Source organism: Vespa mandarinia, chromosome 4 (genome assembly GCF_050613455.1).
Source record: "Vespa mandarinia isolate Hongniang chromosome 4, ASM5061345v1, whole genome shotgun sequence".
NCBI classification, from domain to species: domain Eukaryota; kingdom Metazoa; phylum Arthropoda; class Insecta; order Hymenoptera; family Vespidae; genus Vespa; species Vespa mandarinia.
Genome location: NC_140813.1, coordinates 10160001 through 10180826, shown reverse-complemented (window position 1 = coordinate 10180826; position 20826 = coordinate 10160001). Strand labels below are relative to the sequence as shown.

At 33.7% G+C, this 20826-nt stretch overlaps 1 protein-coding gene and 1 long non-coding RNA gene across 4 annotated transcripts in view; both read right to left on the bottom strand.

Annotated features, from left to right (window-relative positions):
- The window catches only part of LOC118443073 (uncharacterized), a 130804-nt gene that overhangs the window by 72224 nt on the left and 37754 nt on the right, over positions 1 to 20826 (bottom strand). The gene's annotated exons all lie outside the window — the stretch shown is intronic.
- The window catches only part of LOC118443077 (uncharacterized), a 28955-nt gene continuing 18809 nt past the window's right edge, over positions 10681 to 20826 (bottom strand). Inside the window, exons 2-5 of one of the 2 annotated variants that reach the window (XR_014982123.1) lie at positions 15561 to 15633; positions 13618 to 13952; positions 13330 to 13498; positions 10681 to 11135 (exon numbers count right to left, since the gene is read on the bottom strand). This is a non-coding gene — a long non-coding RNA (uncharacterized LOC118443077). Of the gene's footprint in view, positions 11136 to 13316; positions 13953 to 15560; positions 15634 to 16244; positions 16299 to 20826 lie in introns of those variants that run through there. The other variant, XR_014982124.1, reaches the window with a different exon arrangement.

Genomic DNA, 20826 nt, shown 5'->3' with positions numbered 1-20826 from the left:
ACGACAAGAGAAATAAATTATCACGAGCGAGAGTGGGAGACAAATAAGCACGAGTGTTAAATGTGCAAAAGGGAGAAGAACGAGTGTATGATCGATGAAAGACTTTGAGATATGCAACGATCTCGCCTCCGGTTTAATAATAATTTCAATAACTTCTTTTTCATGTTTTTTTTCATGTCTTGTTTTCTTCCTTTTTTATTTTTCATATTTTTCTTTTTCTTTTTCTTTTTTTTTTTTAACGCAGTCATGTCGCAATCTCAAATCGAATTCAATAAATCAAAAAATTTTTACAAATCAAAATTTTTACAATAAGTAATCTTTTTGACCGTATAGTCATTGATTCGAAATGATTAAAATCAAAATACACGGTATACTTTAGGTACGTATCGCTCGACTTACATCGCGAATGACGGAAGATACAAGAGAGAATGTTAGTATTATTGATCTCCGAGTTGGATCTTCTTTTATCATTCCCACGAGCGAGAAAGGAGGAAGTAACGGTAACATCCTTTAGCGATGGTCAACACGATAATTTTGACATACGGACCGATCTTTTGGAATTAATGGTTCCTTCGTGTTACACGATCCATCCGTTCGAACTCGCGTTAGAATTTACGCGAAGGTTCATCTGGTAATATAATAAAAGAAAGAAAAAGAAAAGTATCATTGTTAGAACTCGTTACGGTGGATCGAGCACTAGACCACGAATCTAATGAACGATTGGTTATTCGACGTAACTTTATATACCGTTGAGCTTCGTAAAAAATTATAAATGTATTTCATACCTCAGTCATTGTCATCCGATAATATTATATAGAAGAAAAAAAAAGAAAAAAGAAAGAAAGAAAGAAAGAAAAAGAAAACGAAAATTTCCATTAGTCCTTGAAAAACTTGTTGTAGGTATCGGCCGGGCGTTAACTTAACTACTCGAAGATCGTAAGAAGAAATACGAAGAGCTGTTTATTCTTAAACGAAAGAAAGATAGGACGTTAATTGCGAGCCGGTTTGCCAATAGTGAATTTTTCCTATAAACGATAGCCTAATTCGGAGGGTTTTATCCCTGAGGAATGACCCCTAAGAGGACCTTTAACTATGAGGTAGACAGCGATATACCCGCATCATCTTGCTAGTGAAATCCATGGGAAACTCGCGCATGATCGCGGGATAGATCCCGCGTTGATCTCACGTAGAAAGGATATTCGAGATACCCGCATGTAACGTAAAGTATATATGTACATATATATATATATATATATATATGTACATATGTGCGTGCATGTGTGTACGTTTGTGTGAATAAGGAACATGTGGACGCGTTGCGACTTATCGTACGGCGTCTAACGTGTTCCAAGTTTTACCAGTGGCTATGTGCACATATACACGAAGTACCTACGAAAGAGTAAGGCCTATCATCATTCGAGAGAAAACTAACTGAACATAGCAATTAAATAAGAAAGTACAATATACGTGTTAACAAAGTGACGTAACTCCATTATCCAAAGAATAATTCATCAGATTTTATTGATATAAAGAGATTAGAAAAGAGAGGCGAAAAGTTTTTCAAAAGATCGTAATCAGAACGATCGATAACTAATTTTCTTAATTTAAAACTTTCCTACGATTTAGAGTTTGCAAAATTATTCATTTGAAATTATTATATACTTTTGCGCAAACGAATAACAATTTTCAATCGCGAGAATCGAAATTTCAAACATTTCGAAATCGAAATCGAATACTTTATTTCAATAATAGATTTCAATAGAAATTTCTAGCGAAATCTAAGACGGTAAAACGCCTAGAAACGTTCGGAACGTCTAAGGTTAACCTTTAACCCTTTGACGATTCGTCTCTCCTCTCGAACGTGTCCGTGCGTCTAATCGAAGCGATTCGTTCCACGCTTACTCGTTATACTCTCGGCTTTCCCTGAAAGAAATTTCGCTATTTTTGCACCGTGAATAGAAAAAAATAAAAGAAGAAGAAGAAGAAAAAAGAAACAAAAAGAAAAGAATTGTGAAAAAGCAATCGTTAAAATCCAATTTTGGAAAAATATTATTTTCTAATGTCACATTAATCCCACGTTTGAATATAATCCTATAAAAATAAGATAAAATGCAACATGTATGAGAATAAATAAAATTTGTTAAAAGGGATAACATTTTTTTTTAATAAATCAAAATGTATAACAATAAAGATATCGATTATCTTCAAAATATATCTTTTTAAGATATTTTTTGTGACAAATTAAAATGAATACCAATAAAGATATCGATTAACTCCAAAAGATATCCTTTCAAGATATTTGAAATATTTTTTATGACGAATCAAAATGAATACCGATAAAGATATCGATTATCTTCAAAAAATATCGATTATCTTCAAAAGATATCCTTGATGTCTTTTTCTGATAAATCGAAAAAAAAAGGGGAAGAAAAAAAAATCAAAGGTGAAAAAAGGAGGAGGAAGAGGAAGAATGAAGAAAGAATGAAGAAGGAGGAGGAGGAGGAGGAGGAGGAAGAGGAGAAGGAGGAGAACGCAAGCCTGGCGTGATAAAAGGTCGTAAATCACGTTAGGTGAATATCGGCCGACTCTGAGAAGGCGTTTCGAAGGTACGACGATCCGATGAATTTACGGAGATAACTCTTAATACCGTGTTAATTATCCGTTACGGCTAGTCAATTGCCATTGGAATAACAGCACGCCCTAAATTCCATCTCTGGCATGTTTTATGGAAGTATCTATCGTCATTATTGTAAGTAAGTAAATAACTAAGGTTCCTCGGACCGATGACCGTATTAACCACAAATGGCGGCGGACAAAAACCGGACTTTGGTTCGCGCACAAGTAGAAAGAAAAATTGTTAATACGAAGATGAAGAAGGAAAAAGAAGAAACGAGAGAAAGAAAGAGAGAAAGAAAGAGAGAGAGAGAGAGAGAGAGAGAGAGAGAGAGAGAGAGAGAGAGAGAGAGAGAGAGAGAGAGAGAGAGAGAGAGAGAGAGAGAGAGAGGGAAAGGAAGAGAAGAAGGAGAAAGATCGTTCAACGCATACCTAAATCTTTTCTAAGCAGAGAAGAGACGATTCGATCTCGCGATCGGAGTAGGATAGATGGGAGAGGGGGTAGAATGCGAGCCGGGAGAAGGGGGGTTGGAACGCAATTTGCAATTATCTTAGCAGTCTTCCTCCCTCATAAAAATGCAGATTGAGTTTCGATCGAAATTTCGTAACGTAAAGAAATGCTCGGCCAAGTGAAAATATCGCGCTCTCTTAACCATTTCCAAGAGAGATGATATAGAAAGAAGTAAGAAAAGGAAAAAAAGAAAAAAGTAGAAGAAGAAATAGTGACGAAAGAAATACGGGTTAACGCGCTCATCCGCGTATTATAAAACGATACGCACGTGTTCGTGAGCAAGGGAAAGGGAGGGTGAAAGGGATAGGTATGTATGTAGGTAGGTAATGCTCGGTCGAGCAATGGAATCGACCACTCAGAAATTACGTAGGAATTTTGCGGTCTACGATGGTGTACGATGCGAGACACGAACAGCTGCCAGAAGCTTTTCTCACCTTCAGTGCTCTCTTCTTCTTCTTCTTCTTCTTCTTCTTCTTCTTCTTCTTCTTCTTCTTCTCCTCCTCCTTCTTCTTCTTCTTCTTCTTCTTCTTCTTCTTCATCCACCTTTTCTTGTTCTTCTTTATGTTCCATAGGTTAGACAACTTCCTAGTCCGTGGAATATAAAATGCCGTTGGTTACGATTACCAACGAGATTTTCTTTAAGAGAATGTAATGGAACGATTAGAAATACATAGTTAGCGTATCTAAACTTCGGTATGCCACGAATTAAATCTTAGACCAACTGATAATAATCGTTTGGTTCTTCCTATTATTACGATCGAATCCGAGCGTGACGTTACCAGTAGTAACAGGTGGTTCGATTCAAGGTTATCAACTTTTAAATTCAGATAAGGCCAGATCTTCTTCGGTCTATCAAGCAGGATTTTTCTATCATTAAAATATTTATCAAATATAATTTAACGAAGAAGATATCGTATAGAGGACTCGCTTAAAATATAAATGTACGGGCTCGAGCTCAAGAGAAAATTATATATATATATATATATATATATATATATTTTTTTTTTTTTTTTTTTTTTTTTTTTTTTTTTTTTTTTTTTTTTTCCTTATAAATTAAATATAAAAGAAGAGAAGAATATCATAGTGCCCGTCGGAGAAAGATTCGTGGTAAACGATACGGGACAAGTAAGTAATGTAAGTAGGTATAACGAGTAACTCGAGCTTTATGTATCGTGTAAAACACGATATTTCATTCGGCTTCTTATCAGGAACAACACCCCTCTCTTCTTGGTAACACCTCAACCTATAATTATCGGTTCGCGTTCGGTAAAGAATCTCCACTGATTTATATAATATTTCTTCTTCTTTACGTGTGCATAAATAACAAAGATAGTAATGCAACGTTCATCGGTTTAACATATTTTTTCCTCTTTTACTTTTACTTTTTTCTTTTCTTTTTTCTCCCTACAGATAGCCGAGAAACCGTAATTTATAATTATAATAAAGGTACGTTTTAAATATATATTCAAACGATAAATTTATGTTTTAAATAGAAAACAAATTTAGAGGGATTCTTCTATGAAGAACCCATGCAATGAAATCATTTTGATTAATCCATATAGATAGTTTCTTATAGAAACTCAATGATGATAATTAAAACCGACGACACATGATATGTGAATAACCTAATGACTTCGATAGGTCGATGTAACGATTATCGTCGATTTCTATACCGTTCTCTTCAAGTGATTATTCGAAATGATTACGGAAGAAGTCTCTCATTGGTTGAAACATCGCGTACATACTAAGTTTTATCGGTGAAACTTCAAAGCGAATGTTTCGAATACTCGCTCGACGAGCCGTGAACGCAGTATGATCTAAAAATAATTACCATAGTAATTAGCCGTGGTAAACCTGAGATATTCTTGTATGATCCAATTAAATGTTCGGCCTTGATCGCAAAAAAGAAAGAAAAAAAGAAAGAAAGGAAGAAAGATAGAAAGAAAAGAAAAAATCAAAATCCAAGAAGACGAGAGTCTTCATCTAGGATTTTATCGAAACGTTACTTGGAACGGTAGAAAAAAAAAATTAAAAAAATGAAAATACGATAGAAACGAGAATTAGATTTTTCGATATGACTGAAACAGAATAAAACAAAACGAAACGAAAGAAAAAAAATATATCGAAGAAGATGCATGAAGGTAACGATTATCGAACAAATTAACGTCTTACACCCAATAATTTTCGGACCGATCGAGATTCTCTACGGGACGTTCGCTATTACTCCCGATAATTTTTCATCTCATACATGTCCGGTTTTTCGACATTATAAATGCACCGTAATTGGATATTAACTTGCTATCATTCGTAACGAGAGTCGTTTAATGATTCTTACCGCGTCCCTCCTTGTCCATATATATATATATATATATATATATATATATATATAACGCTCTTGAAATTATAGACTTTTCGATTTAATTTCTTCCTTCGAAGAAACGAATATGATGAATTATTTGTAACCGACAAACGAAGAAAAGAAAAAATATCGATACTGCGTAACCACCATTATGGATCCACCATATTAGATAAATTTTCTTCATCTTTTTTTTAATATATAAATATATATATATATATATATATATATATATATTTTAAGAATGATAAAAATACATCAGTGAGTACATAAATGTCTAATAATAATACTTGAAAGTAAAGCGACCAGAAATTGGCAATAACTCGTGACTTATTAACGGAATACGGCACGCGTATAATCAACCGTAATACTTTCGAAAGGAGCCGGTGATCTTATCGGGAATCGATCGTGTGCGCGACCAACGGCGAAAGGAGAGTTTAAAAGGTTTACGGCGACTTCTAAAGTTCAATAGCAAAGCGAAGGAGAAGTATAAGCAAGGTTCGCTGCTATTTATTTTATAGACGTGCTCCACTTGCCAACCAGTAGAGTTTGCTCGATAGAGTCCGAGTCTTCCATTCATCCCAGAAAGAGGAGGGGGAGAAGGAGAAAAGTAGTAGAGAGTGGGATAGATACAGAAGGGGGAGAATGGATGAGGGTTGGTCGAAAGGATGAGGAGAAAGGAAGGAAGATGAAGGAGAAGGTGAAGGAGGATAAGGAAAGAGAAACGAAGCTTTACGATGGTGCACTTTGCTCATTTCTGCATGCCACCGTGGTAAAAGCGACGTTGCCCTAGCCTGCGAAAGCAGGCAGCCAAGCAAAACGCGATTTATGCGACGGGTCTCGGTTTTTCAGCATTTCGAACCTTTTCTTTTCCCCCTGCCATTCCATGCACGTAAGTACATATACGTTACATAGGTCCTTAAATGATAAATACATTAACGAATCGACCATTCGATCGTGATTACTTATGTATAATTAGCGAGGCTGGGAAGGTGGGCTAGAAGGGGAAGAAAAAGGAATAATACTTGGCGTAAAAATAAATTAAATAAATTAAATAAATAAAATAAATAAAATATACGTTTATATTAATTATATCGATATATCATCAATGGACTCGTATATCGAAAGTCGACGAGTAGATATATGTAAATATATGTATATGTATATATATATATATATATATATATATATATATATATATGTATATTTAAAACTTTGATAAAAAAGAAAAAAGAATTACTTCGAGCTTATAGGTATAAACTCGATCATGATACGTTATAGGTTGGCGGTCGATTTTTCTTCTCCGTTGAATGAACGAGCGCACGCGAATCATTATACCGTCGAAAAGTTAATTAATATAACCAGAGGATACTTAGTCGTTTCTTGGTTAAGCAAGGAGGAGTCCGGTCGAAGGACGCACAGTTGAATCGAGACGTTCACGTCCAATGTGTCTTCTTGCGTTTAACGATCATATCGGCATGGTGGTTACATTTATATGCTAATGCAGGGTGAAACAATTAACGACCGCAATGAATCCTCCGCCAGAGAGAGGAATATCTTTCGTATATGATTCTTCTTTTCTTTTTCTGTTCTTTTTTCTTTTCTTTTCTTTACTTTTTTTTTATTCAAACGTTAGCCTACCAAGTCCAACATGACTTATAGTGTCTCTCTCTCTCCCTTTCTTTCTCTCTCTCTCTCTCTCTCTCTCTCTCTCTCTTTCTATCTTCTTTCTCTCCCTCTTTACCGAGAGATAATCGCGAATCTTATGTACTTACTTATGTACTTACGTATGGTATATTCAAGTTTAGTTCGGTTTTCTCTATTACACGAATCTACTTTCGAGTCTGCCTCTCTCTCTCTCTCTCTCTCTCTCTCTCTCTCTCTCTCTCTCTCTCTCTCTCTCTTTCTCTTTCTCTTTCTGTTCCTTTCGATATTTTGATATTTCGTGAAAGTAAAAAGAAAAAAAAAAAAGAAAATAAAAATAAAAATAAAAAAGTTTCTTTCTTCGAATATAATAATCGAGAATAGGTGTGTATATATACTTATTTCTTTTTCTTTTTCTTTTTTCCCCCTTCTTTTTTTATATTTTTCCATACTTGCATTTTATGTTGGATGGATTTTAACGGAGAAAGTTAATAAATAATACGAAAGTGACGATATATATCGAGCGATTCGAGCGTACATATGTATATACGTATGTACTTATATTCATATATACATACATACGTACGATTGAAAGAGTATAGTAAGCTTCGAGTCGAGCGATGCGATCATGCTTTCGCGTAGAGATACACGATCGCAAAATCATTGAGCTGTAAAACGCAAGAGCTCCTAGGAAGAAATTAAAATAAGGAATCCTCGACATAAAGGATAAGAGGCTTTACAACGTTGCCTTCTTCTATGGTCGATCAAGATGCGGCCAACTTCGGACCAGACCGATCTATCCAACTATTTTTTTTTTATTTTGTTTTGATTTGTATATATTTTTTTTTTTTATTTATATATATATATATATATACACTTCTCTACTACTATCGACCAGTTTCATCGACTACCGCGGTGCTCAATGGGTAATTAAATTTTACGATCCTTTGTCTCGACAATTCGAGTCCACGTTTATTGGTTTTTACTTCCATCTGGATTTCGAGTACAATGAACGTTTGCGCTTTCTATGTGTTCCAGCTATTTTCTTTTTCGATCCTACGCGATATCGTTTTCATTTTCTATTTTTTTTTCCAAAATATCATTTACGAAATTTGTATGAAAATCTATTTTTATGGGGAAAAGTCTTTCTTTTTTTTTTTTTTTTCTTTTTTTTTTTTTTTTTCATTTTATCGCACACGTTTATGCGAGAAGATCGTATACCTATACTTATAGACCGTGAGAAAATAACAAGTGCATCGTTTAGATCCGATTTAAGTTCTTTAATGATATTGCGTGGCTATGAATTACGTCTGCAATAGAAATAAATCCCTCGGAAATTTCCTCGTAAAATGAAAATGTCGAAATATAAAAGTAAAATCAATCGGAGTTTCCCATGGGAGGAACATTTGTGCTCTTTAAAATTGTTTTAAATAAAATGTTTTTATTTTTCTTTATTTTCTTTTTTTTTGCGCAAAGATCATCATTGGTTTCACTAAACTGTTACGAAATATGCATCTATGCACTTTCTTCCCTGAGCTTTCAACGTCAATAAACGGGAAATTGTTTACGATCATGCATCAGCTTTGATTCCTCATAAAACCTAAAACCTTCTCTGGTAAAAGAAAATTTATCGTTTCATTCAAAACGTTAGGTATCTTATTTTAGTATAAACTAAATTTCTGAACCTCGTGCAACATTACGACTAACATCAATATCTTTTATTCTTATTGTAACTATCACTTTTTAATATTATACTTGAACAAAGAGATTACAATACCCTTAAACGCGTCATGACACTCGACGAAATGGACTTGTAATGGGTGTCGTAAAGTTTAATCGTTCGTTTTAACAAAAAGAGAAAAGAGAAAGAAACGCACACCACGTGGCTGTGCTCGATCGGATGAAAGAAAAGATAAGAAAAGAAAAAGTAGCGGTGCTCTTGACCGCCATGACGCCGTCGTCGGCATTTCAGTGTCAAACGGCTTTTGTCGATTTACCGCTTTGATCTATTACAAAAGAAAAGTTGAATAGAAAAAAAAAGAAGAAGAAGAAGAAGAAGAAGAAGAGAAAAGAAAAAAGAAATATAAAAATAACGAACGCAACATCTGATCATCCTTATATTTTCTGATATCTTTTTTATAACTTTTTATAAATCAAAAATAAAAAGTCTCGACACTGACAAGTGTTAAATAAATTATTTCTATCTGCTAAACCATACTTATCTTTTATACGCATGTTAATCTTTAAAAAAAAAAAAAAAAAAAAACGAGAAAAAAATTTTGATAACCAATTAGTAAATAATATATTTATTTAATAAACGTGCCGATTTTATTCGAAATATTGCTAATCGAAGTAAAACGTGACAAAGGAACATTGATTGGCCCCAACCAAAAATAATTATATTTTATAATTAGATAAATCTGATGGCTTAATGTGATTCATATAATATGTAAGCTATTCACTTAGTTCCAACGATAATGTCCACCTCATCGTCGCCATTTTCCCCCCTGCCATATTCCCAAAAAAAGAAAGCTCTTTGATGATAAAATAAAAAGCCGCTTGTATCGTCGCCCGAAACAGCTATGTCGAATAAGTCAGATAGGTCGATTAGCTCGTAAAGGGCAAAATGGTTGGTGAGTCCCTTTGAGTTTCGTGAGCCGCTGTCAGCTTATTGTACCGCGCTAAGATGTAACATAGTCATCTCTTCTCCGCGTCTCACTCTATATTCTTTTTATTAGCCCATCCTCGAGATAACGAGACATCTTTTTATATTTTCTAACGGTGTTGCTTTTACAAAGGAGAGATAAGTAAGTATATATATATGTTTGTATATGTATATATATGTATGTATATATGCATATATGGGTCTATACGACTGGGAAGAGATAATGCACTGAGATAATGCACTGATATAAATTTTCTATTTATTTAAATATCTTCGGCCATTAAATTTTTCTTTTTTTTTTCTTTTTTCTTTTTTCTTTTTTCTTTTTCTTTTTCTTTTTCTTTCTCTCTTTCTGTTGACATTTTTCTTGTAATTCATCGCTCATGTGATAGATAAGGATTTCATTCGGATGGATTACTATTATCGCCGGTGTAAAAGAAAAATTACTTAGCGATAAATCATGATCTATACCGCGAAACAAAGATAATTAATAATCGCGTAAACATTGTCGCCGAATCGAAAGGTAACACACACGAGTTTACGAAGAAGAATCGACAAAAAAAAAACGCATTCGACAAAATTGTATAAATAACCAATTCTAATCTGATTTATCGGTGATATTAAAAAAAGTTTTACGATCTATGAAAATACAAATGCAAAATAATAATTTTTATTACTTCCTTTATTTGTTAACTTTTTAAAGAAACGAAGAAAACAGAATATTAATATTAATAATAAAAGAATATTAATAATAAATTAATATTAAAACGTCGCAAATTCTTTTCTTATTACATTTCTTTTTTTTTCTAATCAGATTTAGTTTACTTTCTCTATCGAATGATCATTTTTTTTTCTTTCTTTTCTCTCTCTCTCTCTCTCTCTCTCTCTCTCTCTCTCTTTTTCTCCTAAATTGTTTCTACAAATTGTTTTTACAAATGAAACAACTAAACGATTTCATTCGTCTAATAGAAACATCAAAAATCATTATAAATCATATCTTCGTAAAATTATTTAAACAAAATTCATTGAAAGAAGTCCATTCGAAGACCAATAAAAGATTAACGAGAGTTAAACATAATACGCGCGGCTTCATTTCATAGCAGTCATTTCTCTCATTGTTAACGAAGATTTACGTTCTCTCAAAGTAATAAACCATGCCTGTTAAACGATTTCTCGACACTTCGAGGTGATCGACCACCTAACGTATAATAATTCTTTCTCCTCGTGGAATGATTAACATGTTTTGAGTATTAACACATTGAATGACCGGGTACTTTCACGTGGGTTTTCGTTCAGGCCACGTGGGTCGTGCATGGCCCACGTTATTGCATTCATTCTAAAGATCTCTAAAATTATGAAATATGCTATTTATAAAATCGGCAAAATAATTAGTAAATGTGTATATATATAGAAAATATATATTATTAAAAGAAAAAAAAAATATATATATATATATGCGTTTATTATGATTATAAATTAAAAAAATTTTAGTACAAATTTTAGTAGCAAAATAATTAATAAACGTGTATATATATATATATAGAAAATATATATTATAAAAAGAAAAAAAATATATATATATGCATTTATTATGATTATAAATTAAAAAAATTTTTCTTTATCTTTTAACGAGAAATTCAACGAATTTTTCAAAGTTAAATATTCCGTATAATAATAAATGAACCTTGAGAGAAAGTCTAACAAACTCTCTCTTTTTCTCTCTCTCTTTTTCTGCCAATATTGCGCATGCTAAATGTTTTAAAGAAAGAACGAAATAAATTGTTATTTTATAAAATATTTTAAAGTCAGATTAGGAGATCAATATAATCCTTCATTTGCATTATATGTTATTTATATCTTACGTGAAATAATTATACAATTGTCATCGTATATTAATAAGAAACAATAAATGAAATTAAAACGACACGATTGATAATTTGACGATAACAACAGTGAATTTTCTTGTAAACTTAAAACGTTCTATCACGCCGCATGACTCATTATCAATGGTACATCTTACAAAAATTCCATTAAATGTGATAATTATGTATCAGCTGACGATACATTACGATGGATTTTATGATAATATTTCGTCTTTACGCAAAATTATTAAAATCAAATCCGAATGAAAAATTGGGCCATATGTGATTTACGCGTAGTTCAAAGTGTTAACAAGTTTTTCTACTTGAACCTAAAAATATTCTTAAAGATTGAATGGATAAAGGTATTAGCATCGTTATACACGGTGATAAGCATAAATACGTAGAGAAAAAATAAATATCCAATTCATGTCTACGTTTGTAAACTTAGTCAAAAGACTTGTTTGCTATAAGAGTTGTTTACGAGAGGTCAAACAATCGAGAAATCGAGAAAGTACGAATTAAACTGCATCTTTTCTTCTTTCTCTCTCTCTCTCTCTCTCTCTCTCTCTCTCTCTCTCTTTCTCTTTCTCTTTCTTTATCTCTCTCTTTCATTCGGACATTGGTTGAAAACACGGCTTTAATATTGAAAAGATTAATATTCAACGATTACGAAGTTACGCGGATGCCATTATGACTCTAGTCAAATAGAAGATCTATGAGTACGAATGGAGCACCGGTATTGTTGTTACGTTAACGAATAATTAATAGGAATAACAGTGAGTAACGTTTCTCGTAAACCGCAGCGAAGCAGGTGAGCATACGGTTATCGTTGCATAATACGATCGTTGTTAAACGAGCATGTATGAGTTGAGTTTATATACACGACGGTAAGAGAATAAGTGAGAGAGAAAAAGATAGAGAGAAAAAGATGGAGAGAGAGAGAGAGAGAGAGAGAGAGAGAGAGAGAGAGAGAGAAAGAGAGAGAGAGATAAAGAGAGAGAGAGAGAGAAAGAGAGAGAGAAACGAGAAAACGATATATATATATAGAAAGAGAGAGATGGAACATATACACGCATAGTAAAGAGGCGTAGACGCGCGTACGTACACTAACATAGTAAGCGTGGTTTACCGGTTGAACACGATCCTCTATCCCGTCGCGGTACAAAGTGTATTTCCACTGTCAGATAGATTTTATCTCGAAAGCGGGCACATGCAATCCCATAAACTTCAATAAACAAGATGCTGCGTTACCGTACACATACGTGTCTTGAATTTTCCGTCGCATTTCATACCAGGGAGAACGCAACTTTACCTCACGGATTTCATTATTAATGTTCCACGTTGAATGGACTCCCACGCGAAAATACAATACCGTTTTCCATCGAGTAGATGTATTACTAATGTGTTCACGTATCGATCAGTGTTCTTTGATTGTCCGAAAAAAATCATTGGGAAATTCTATACTATATATATATATATATTAGGTGGACCGGAAAGTAATGTCGCTTTCTTAAATTAAATTCAAACGAATAAATTTTTAACAAGTTTTTATTTTTAATTGCAATCAAATATCGACATACGCAGAAACGACATTACTTTCCGGTCCATCTAATACATATATATATATATATAAATTTAAAAATTAAAGAAAAAACCCAGTAATAAATTATATTTTAACCTTGAAAAAATAACGTCGAGTTTTTGGTGTTTACACAAGTGTTTGTCAGAGATTACGTCGGACATGTTTCTTTGGCCTATCTTGGTACACTCATCGCGCCAAAGGACAACCTTTCCACCTTGGAACATGTTTCCATCTGGATTTATATCCTCCCGAAGTGTCCACGCACCTGTTTGTTGAAAATCCAGAACGCGTGTATTCGTGGCAAGGCGTGCTCATACCATTATAGTTACCAGTATCCAATGAATACGAATGCGAGCGAATAGGAGAAACGTCGTTTGTACTTACTTTTCTTACAATCTACGTATCTTCTAAAAAGTCGTAACATCGTCGTTGTGACATTTCGAAAAAGGGCTAAAACGATATACGTTAAGGAAGTAACGAGATGATAACGATCATCTCGGTAAAGTACTTTTGTACGATCTTTTTTTTCTTCTTTTTTCTCTTTGTTTTTTTTCTTTTTCTTTTCTTTTTCTTTCGCTACTTCAAACTGGTAGCCAAGTAGTCATCATGATCAAGAATATTTTTTTTATTTTTTCTTCTTCTTCTTCTTATTATTATTCTGTTCAACGTGGATCAAATTTCAGTCTTGATAATCCTCTTCGTTGTATCTTCTATTTTTTCTAATGATCGAGTAGAAAATATATAGATACATATATATATATATATACACATATACACATATGAATGAAAAAATTTTCAGATAGGTTGCACCATAATACTTAAGTACTTGAATTTCTTGTCGTCGATAAAACTATCGACTAATTTAACAACGCGCGAAAAATAATAAGAAGTGTAATTCTACGTGCGTTAAGTTAAATGGAACGTGTAAACGCTTGAAAACGATCGTGTAGGAAGGAATCAAGTTGGGTTTGTGTATCGGGAAAGAGCAAATCCTCGTTCGACCTCGTTCGTAAAAGCCGTCGGTATGTATTCCAAGCGTGTAGGCATGCTCGACGCGTTCGCGAAAACGACGTAATTATTTCCACCTGCGGGAGAGAGCTCGTTTACGCGATTACGTTACTTTCAATGTCACCGAACCGACGATAACCGTAACTCGATCGATTTCTTTTCATTACCTTTCTCCCCACCCTTACCTTCCCTTCCTCTCTTTTCAACCTTCGTACAAGTGTTACGATAAGTCGTTCGAGGCTTAAAAAGAAGAAAACAAACAAAAACAAAAAAGAAAAAAACAACGAAAGGTACACTCTACAAAAAACGATCTGTCATTCGAATGAAAAAAAGAAAAAACTAAGTAAAAAGAAAAGAAAATAATCTAACGTAAAAAATCAGTTTAAAAGCATCGTCCGGCGATAAGTTATAAAAAAAAAAAAACGTATAAAATCAAATAAATACTTATCTGTATTTTTTCCATTAATTTTCCGTCACTTTTAATAGTCTCACGCATGATAGATACGAAACGATGTTACGTTTACAATTATGGAATGTAGAAAGCAATCGTGCGAATAGTCCGTGAGACTATCCCTGTAATCTATATTATTAGATTCTGATAGTCAGTAATAATAAACTTTCATTCGTCGAATCATTAATAATGGACTAGTCATTAAGCGTGACTAATAGAACATAAAACGAGATCACTCGACATGATATATCTTTGACTTTTTCTTTTTTTTTCTTTGCTTCTCTTTTCTTTTCTTTTCTTTCTTTTTTTTTTCTTTTTTTAATATTTTTATTTATCATCCATTTTACGAGCGAACACGATCTCTGCTTTAGGAAAAAAGACAAACACATATTTTAATATTTGAAAATAATATGTTTTAAAACGTAAATATTTCACGCAAGATAAAATTTTATAGTACGTAAGTATATATAATTTCTAAGAAAAATAAATAATCTCAGGTACTATACTGTAATATATAACAAATCGAGGTTATGAGAGAATCAACACGATAGCCTTAACGATCCGATGGATCGGTCATTATAATTCGATGGATATACATGTCTACGTTCTAGTTTATCGATGGGGAAAAAAAAATATAATCATCGATGAACCGTGTGGGAGAATCATTGAAACGAGATCACGAACGACGACGTCGGGAAATATAATACGAGGAAAAAAGATCAAAGGCGAGGGTTTGGCCCTCAAGGTTCTACAAGCGTATATTACTAATGTTTGCTATATATGTATATAATCTATGTATGTTTCTTAGACGATCGATAGGACGGTTTAGTTAACGAGCGAGCAATTTGCATTTTAACTTTCGTTATACCTGATGGCCGCAAAATTATCATGACGGATACAGGAAATGGTAATGAAATCATGATGTCGGTGATGACTCTTACCTGAAACAAAAAAAAGAAAAATATGATCTTTTTTTGTAAATATGTAGGTAGACACACATATATACACACACAATACATAAATATATTTAAATATATATATATACATATTTTTATACATATATATATTTAAATTATATATATTTATATATATATATATAAATATATAACATATAATTGTATATAAATATATAAATATATAAATATACTTTTTCATTAATAAATAGACATTCTTATTAAATTTTTAACAAAGGACATACGGCGTTCGGTCGTTGGATGGAAATTGAAAAAAGAAAAGAAAAAAGATCGACTCGAATTTCGATTGTTAATTCGATGAACGAACGATATGAGGAACGAAGTTGGTTTGTCGACGTGTACACGCCTATGTATATCCTCGGAACCGAGACTCCTTCGATTTCGAGGTTCTCTTCATGAAGCAAACCCTTCACCGGGAAATCGTAAAACGCCTCCGCCGTAGTACTAAGCGTCAAGTTTATTTCGCTTTACGAGCCGCGATCTCTGCCTTCGTCCAATCGTTCCCAACAGCAACATCCCTCTCTATTCTGAATCCGAAGTATGCGCTAAGAGAATACGACGACGGTTCTTCTTCCTACCTTTCTGTTTAAATTCGATACACTTGCTTCCGTGTTACAAACGATCACTCTATTCTCTCATGCTGCCGAGCGATCTTCTCCTATGTTATAAGATTTTCCTCGTTTATCTCGAACACATACGTAAATAACAAAGTACCTCTAACTATTCGATCGAACGCTTCAAAGTCGATTAGAGGAAGAGATATTAAATGTGATCTTAGATAAAAGGAATTTATATGTACTATGTATAAGCACGTTGTATCTGATATTTTTTTACGTTTCGATATTAAAACTTACTTAACGATAAGACCTTGAACTATCATCGAATTTAATCAATAATTTGATACAAACTGTTATTACGAAGTATCGATTATGTAAATATTTTATTATTATTACAGAGATTATTCTGTACTAAGGAAAATATGATTGACCAAAAGATATACTATAAAAGCGATATAATACTATCTTGTATAAACATGATGATATAATGAATGATCTTGGAAAAGAGGGCGAGTGCAAGGTTATATTACTCGTATGCATATATGTAAAACAGTGTGTCGTTAATATGTTTAGATAATATAATACTCTTGTCGTGTTCGAAGGATTCGTCGAACGTGAGAAACTCGATGGTATCATATCGAATTAGAAAGCTAATTGTTCTAACGTGTTATTACGATGACACAGTATGAATGGTATTTTAAAAAGATATTTATATATATTAATGCATAAGGTTGCCTTAAAAGCTTTTTACGCTATCTTCACGTAACTGCTTTATCTAGCATTGTTTAAATACGAAAAAAACTATATATATATATATATATTAGTTTATATATATACACATATATTTATATATTTATTTATATTATATTTATAGATATATTTATATTATTATATATATATAATATATGTATTATATATATACATGTTTATAAACTATATATACATAAACTCGTACGATCGGAACAGTCATATTTAAAAAAAAAAAAAGAATACTTAGGTATTTCGAAAAATAGAAAGAAAAAGAAAAAAAAAAAAGAAAAGAAAAGAAAAGAAACGGAAAAAAGATAGAAAAATAAGAAGTATTAACGCACGATAAGTAACAACATATAAGAAAACATTCTCGTATCTTGCGTTAAAAGCGTTAAATTCAACGTCGAACAGCATAGGCGTCGTAACATATTGCTCGATAAGCAGCGGGTGGTAGGAGAAACACGAAGAGAAACGTGGCTATCGCGATGGAACGTCAGAAAAACGATCGATGTCCCGCGAGGATGGCAGGGAATCGCACGAAAATATCGCCTCGTCCGTGATATTCCGACTCGTAAAGTTATCGTAAAGCGTCGTAAGCGGGATTCGGTGGTCTTTGATGTACCGCCGTGGCCGCCGAAGGACGTCGTAGTTCGCGATCTAGGAGATTCTGTTAAAGAGAGATAGAAAGAGAAAGAAAGAAAGAAAGAAAGAGAGAAAGAGAGAGAGAGAGAATCGAGAAAGCCATAAATCGTGAAGGAAAGATAAAATGTCGTAGGGAGAGGCAAACACGTAGGAAGAGAATCAAAGAGAGAAAGAGAAAGAGAGAGAGAGAGAGAGAGAGAGAGAGAGAGAGAGAGAGAGAGAGAGGGAGAGAGAGAGACACACACATACATATACAGATGAATACGCGAACGTGCCAGATGGTTGCTACTTTGACGGTCAAAGTGATTTGTGAAACGAAGAGTTACCATCTCTGTACACACAATAATGCACATTTGAAAGTCCGAAAAAGGTTTACCGTTTAAAGTGATCGATCTACTATATACTTATGTATGTACGTACGATCGAGCTGCAAAGATCTGAATTAGATTAATCGTTGAAAGGAGTGGTCTTGCGAAATATTTCTCTAATAGAGAATTTCCTTCTTTTTTCTTTTTTTTTTTTTTTTTTTTTTTTTTTTTGTAAAACAAGACTACGTGTATCTAATTTATATGAGCAAATAGTTCGTCGAGGAATCATTGAGAAGAAAAAAAAAAAAAAAGAAAATACATCGACTCTTCTTTCCATTATTAAAAGACGATTAATAATGGAAGAGGAAATCTAGATTACGTTGGTATAACGCGATCAAGCGTTAGACATATCTTGCTTGCTTGCTTACACTCGTTGTGTTGTATATCTGCATAGAAGAAGCTGATGTTACAAGATATTACGACGCGGAGACCAACCAAGATAGAAGTCTTTACGATGGTGCCAGAGGGCGACTGTGGGGGTAAAGGGTGGTGGATGAAGAGAGACGAGGAGGGGGAGGGAAGAACGCGACGTTTACGACGATCCTCTTCATCTTTATGCTCTTCGCTCGTTCCCCTTACCACGCCCTTGATGCGAAGAAAATGAATATCCCTTGAGACGAAATCTTGAATTTATAACCTCTACACGTGTATACACGTATAAATGATAACAAATGGCTTCTTAGAAATAAATCCTCAAGGAAATGTTGATCTGCGCCGATTGCAATTTTTAAAAAATTCGAACTATTATCGTTTAACTTCCTGGTCAATTATCTGGATAAAGTAATGCATGATCACTCACTATTCTCAAATTTATAGATGTTCTTAACTATAAAACGAATTTCTCAATTTTCCTCACATCTTCTAGCGTTCGATTGAACGAACGGACGCAGACAGACAGACGAACAGTGAGGATTTGTTCGAGAGAGTATATGAATATATAGTAGATAGACAAGAGAGTAATCGATGCGAGGTGATTGATGGAACAACAATGGAAATACATTTTTGTTTATTGATGATGCTGAAACCGATCGTTCTTAGCGACACAATTATCTCGAGGAGTTGGACTGGTGCGAGGTTGCGTGTAAACACACAGAGGGAATACCTAGGTATCTTCATTTACGTGTGTAGGCGGCAGTGGTGATGCTCGTTCGGACCTTTCCAAGCGACCTCGGCAGCAGTCTCCTTCCTTCTCCCCTCTTCGTTTCTACTTCATCTCTTTCTCTCTCTTTCTTTCTTTCTCTCTTTCTCTCTTTCTCTCTCTCTCTCTCGGTACTTGTATGTGTCGTTTGCCGCGTGCCGCATGTCGCATGCAGCCGGAATAAGTAGGTAGTAGCGGCAAGCCGAAGCTTCGAATCCTATGTGGGTAACCCGGTCCCAGAAACTTGTTTCGTCCTTCCGAAGAACCCGCTGGAGTCGGTGCCGTTCAAAGAACACCCGTTCGAACGCACCGGGAATTTCCTGCCTTTAACAGACTCCTACCAATCGCCATTTCCGCATACTTTCATCCTCCAAACGATATGACTTTCTTTTCTTTTTTTCTTTTCTTGTTTTTTTTTCCTTTCCTTTTCTTCTTTTTCTCTTTTTCTCTTTCTTTTTCTCTCCTTTTTCTTTACCGACTATACTTCACTCGACAGTGTGCGGAAACGACGGTCTGTGTTTATCACACGGTATGACGCGTATAATCGATTGGCAAACTGTACTCACCATAACCGGTCGTTTGTGTTTCTAACGTCCCGTTACGTTGCGACCCAGATGTAAGATCAATTTACAATATCCGTCGTCGATATTTTCTAACGGTATGTCCTAGACATTGACCATCCATCGTTTCATCTAATAACGTTAGAAATATCATTTGGAATTGGATCGAATTTTCTTTAACTATTGAAAATTCCATCGTAGGATGAAATTTCATAGGGGTATATATATATTATATTTATACTAATAGAAATTGATATTGAAATAGAGTAATATAATATTTAAAAAAAAATTATTCAATTATTTAAATATCGAATGAAAATTATGGGAATTAATTTTATTGTTATTTTGTTATTTTGTTATTTCATTATTTTTTTTTTTTTTAATTATTTTAAATAATACTTAAAATAATTTTGTTATTTTTTTCTTATTGCCGTATTTCCTCTTTCATTTTTTTTTTCTTTCCTTTTGTTATTTCGTTATTTTAACTTTGTACATTGCAACCTATCTTTTCTTTTTTTGAGGGGTTCTTTTTTCTTCGAATTTTGATGACTATAATTCTTAAAGTTTAAATACGTTGACATAAAATTCGATAGAGATATATGATTTAACGACTTTCGAAAGGCATTCGTTTCAGACAAGATTATTCTTCACGAGATGTTCTCGGAAAAAAATCATCGACCGATAAAGATACTAGTTCAACTTTCTCCACTTAATTAAATATCGAAAAAGGATAAGAGGGGAGGACGCCAGGTAATTAACGAACTCAATATAGAACCGAAAGTTGATAAGCGTGTTACGTTGACTTCTGAATAAGTCGAAGGTGAATGCATCATCGTCGTTTTTCTCAAAGGTCGTTAACTCCTCGTTTGCAAGCGTACGATGATTAATAATACCTACTTCGTGTGGCGGTATATCTATTACACTTTCGAATAACTTTGTGAATAATCTTGAACCTCCTTCCCACGACATTCCCGAGTTACTTTCAAAAATTCAAAAAGTCATATATATATTTTTTTGTTTGTTTCATTACATTCACACTATAAATTATTAAACCATTTATTCGATACGATTCCCAAGGAAATTCTAACTAAACTAAAGAGAGAAAGTTAACGGCAACTTATTAATCCCTTGCGCTCTCTGCATTC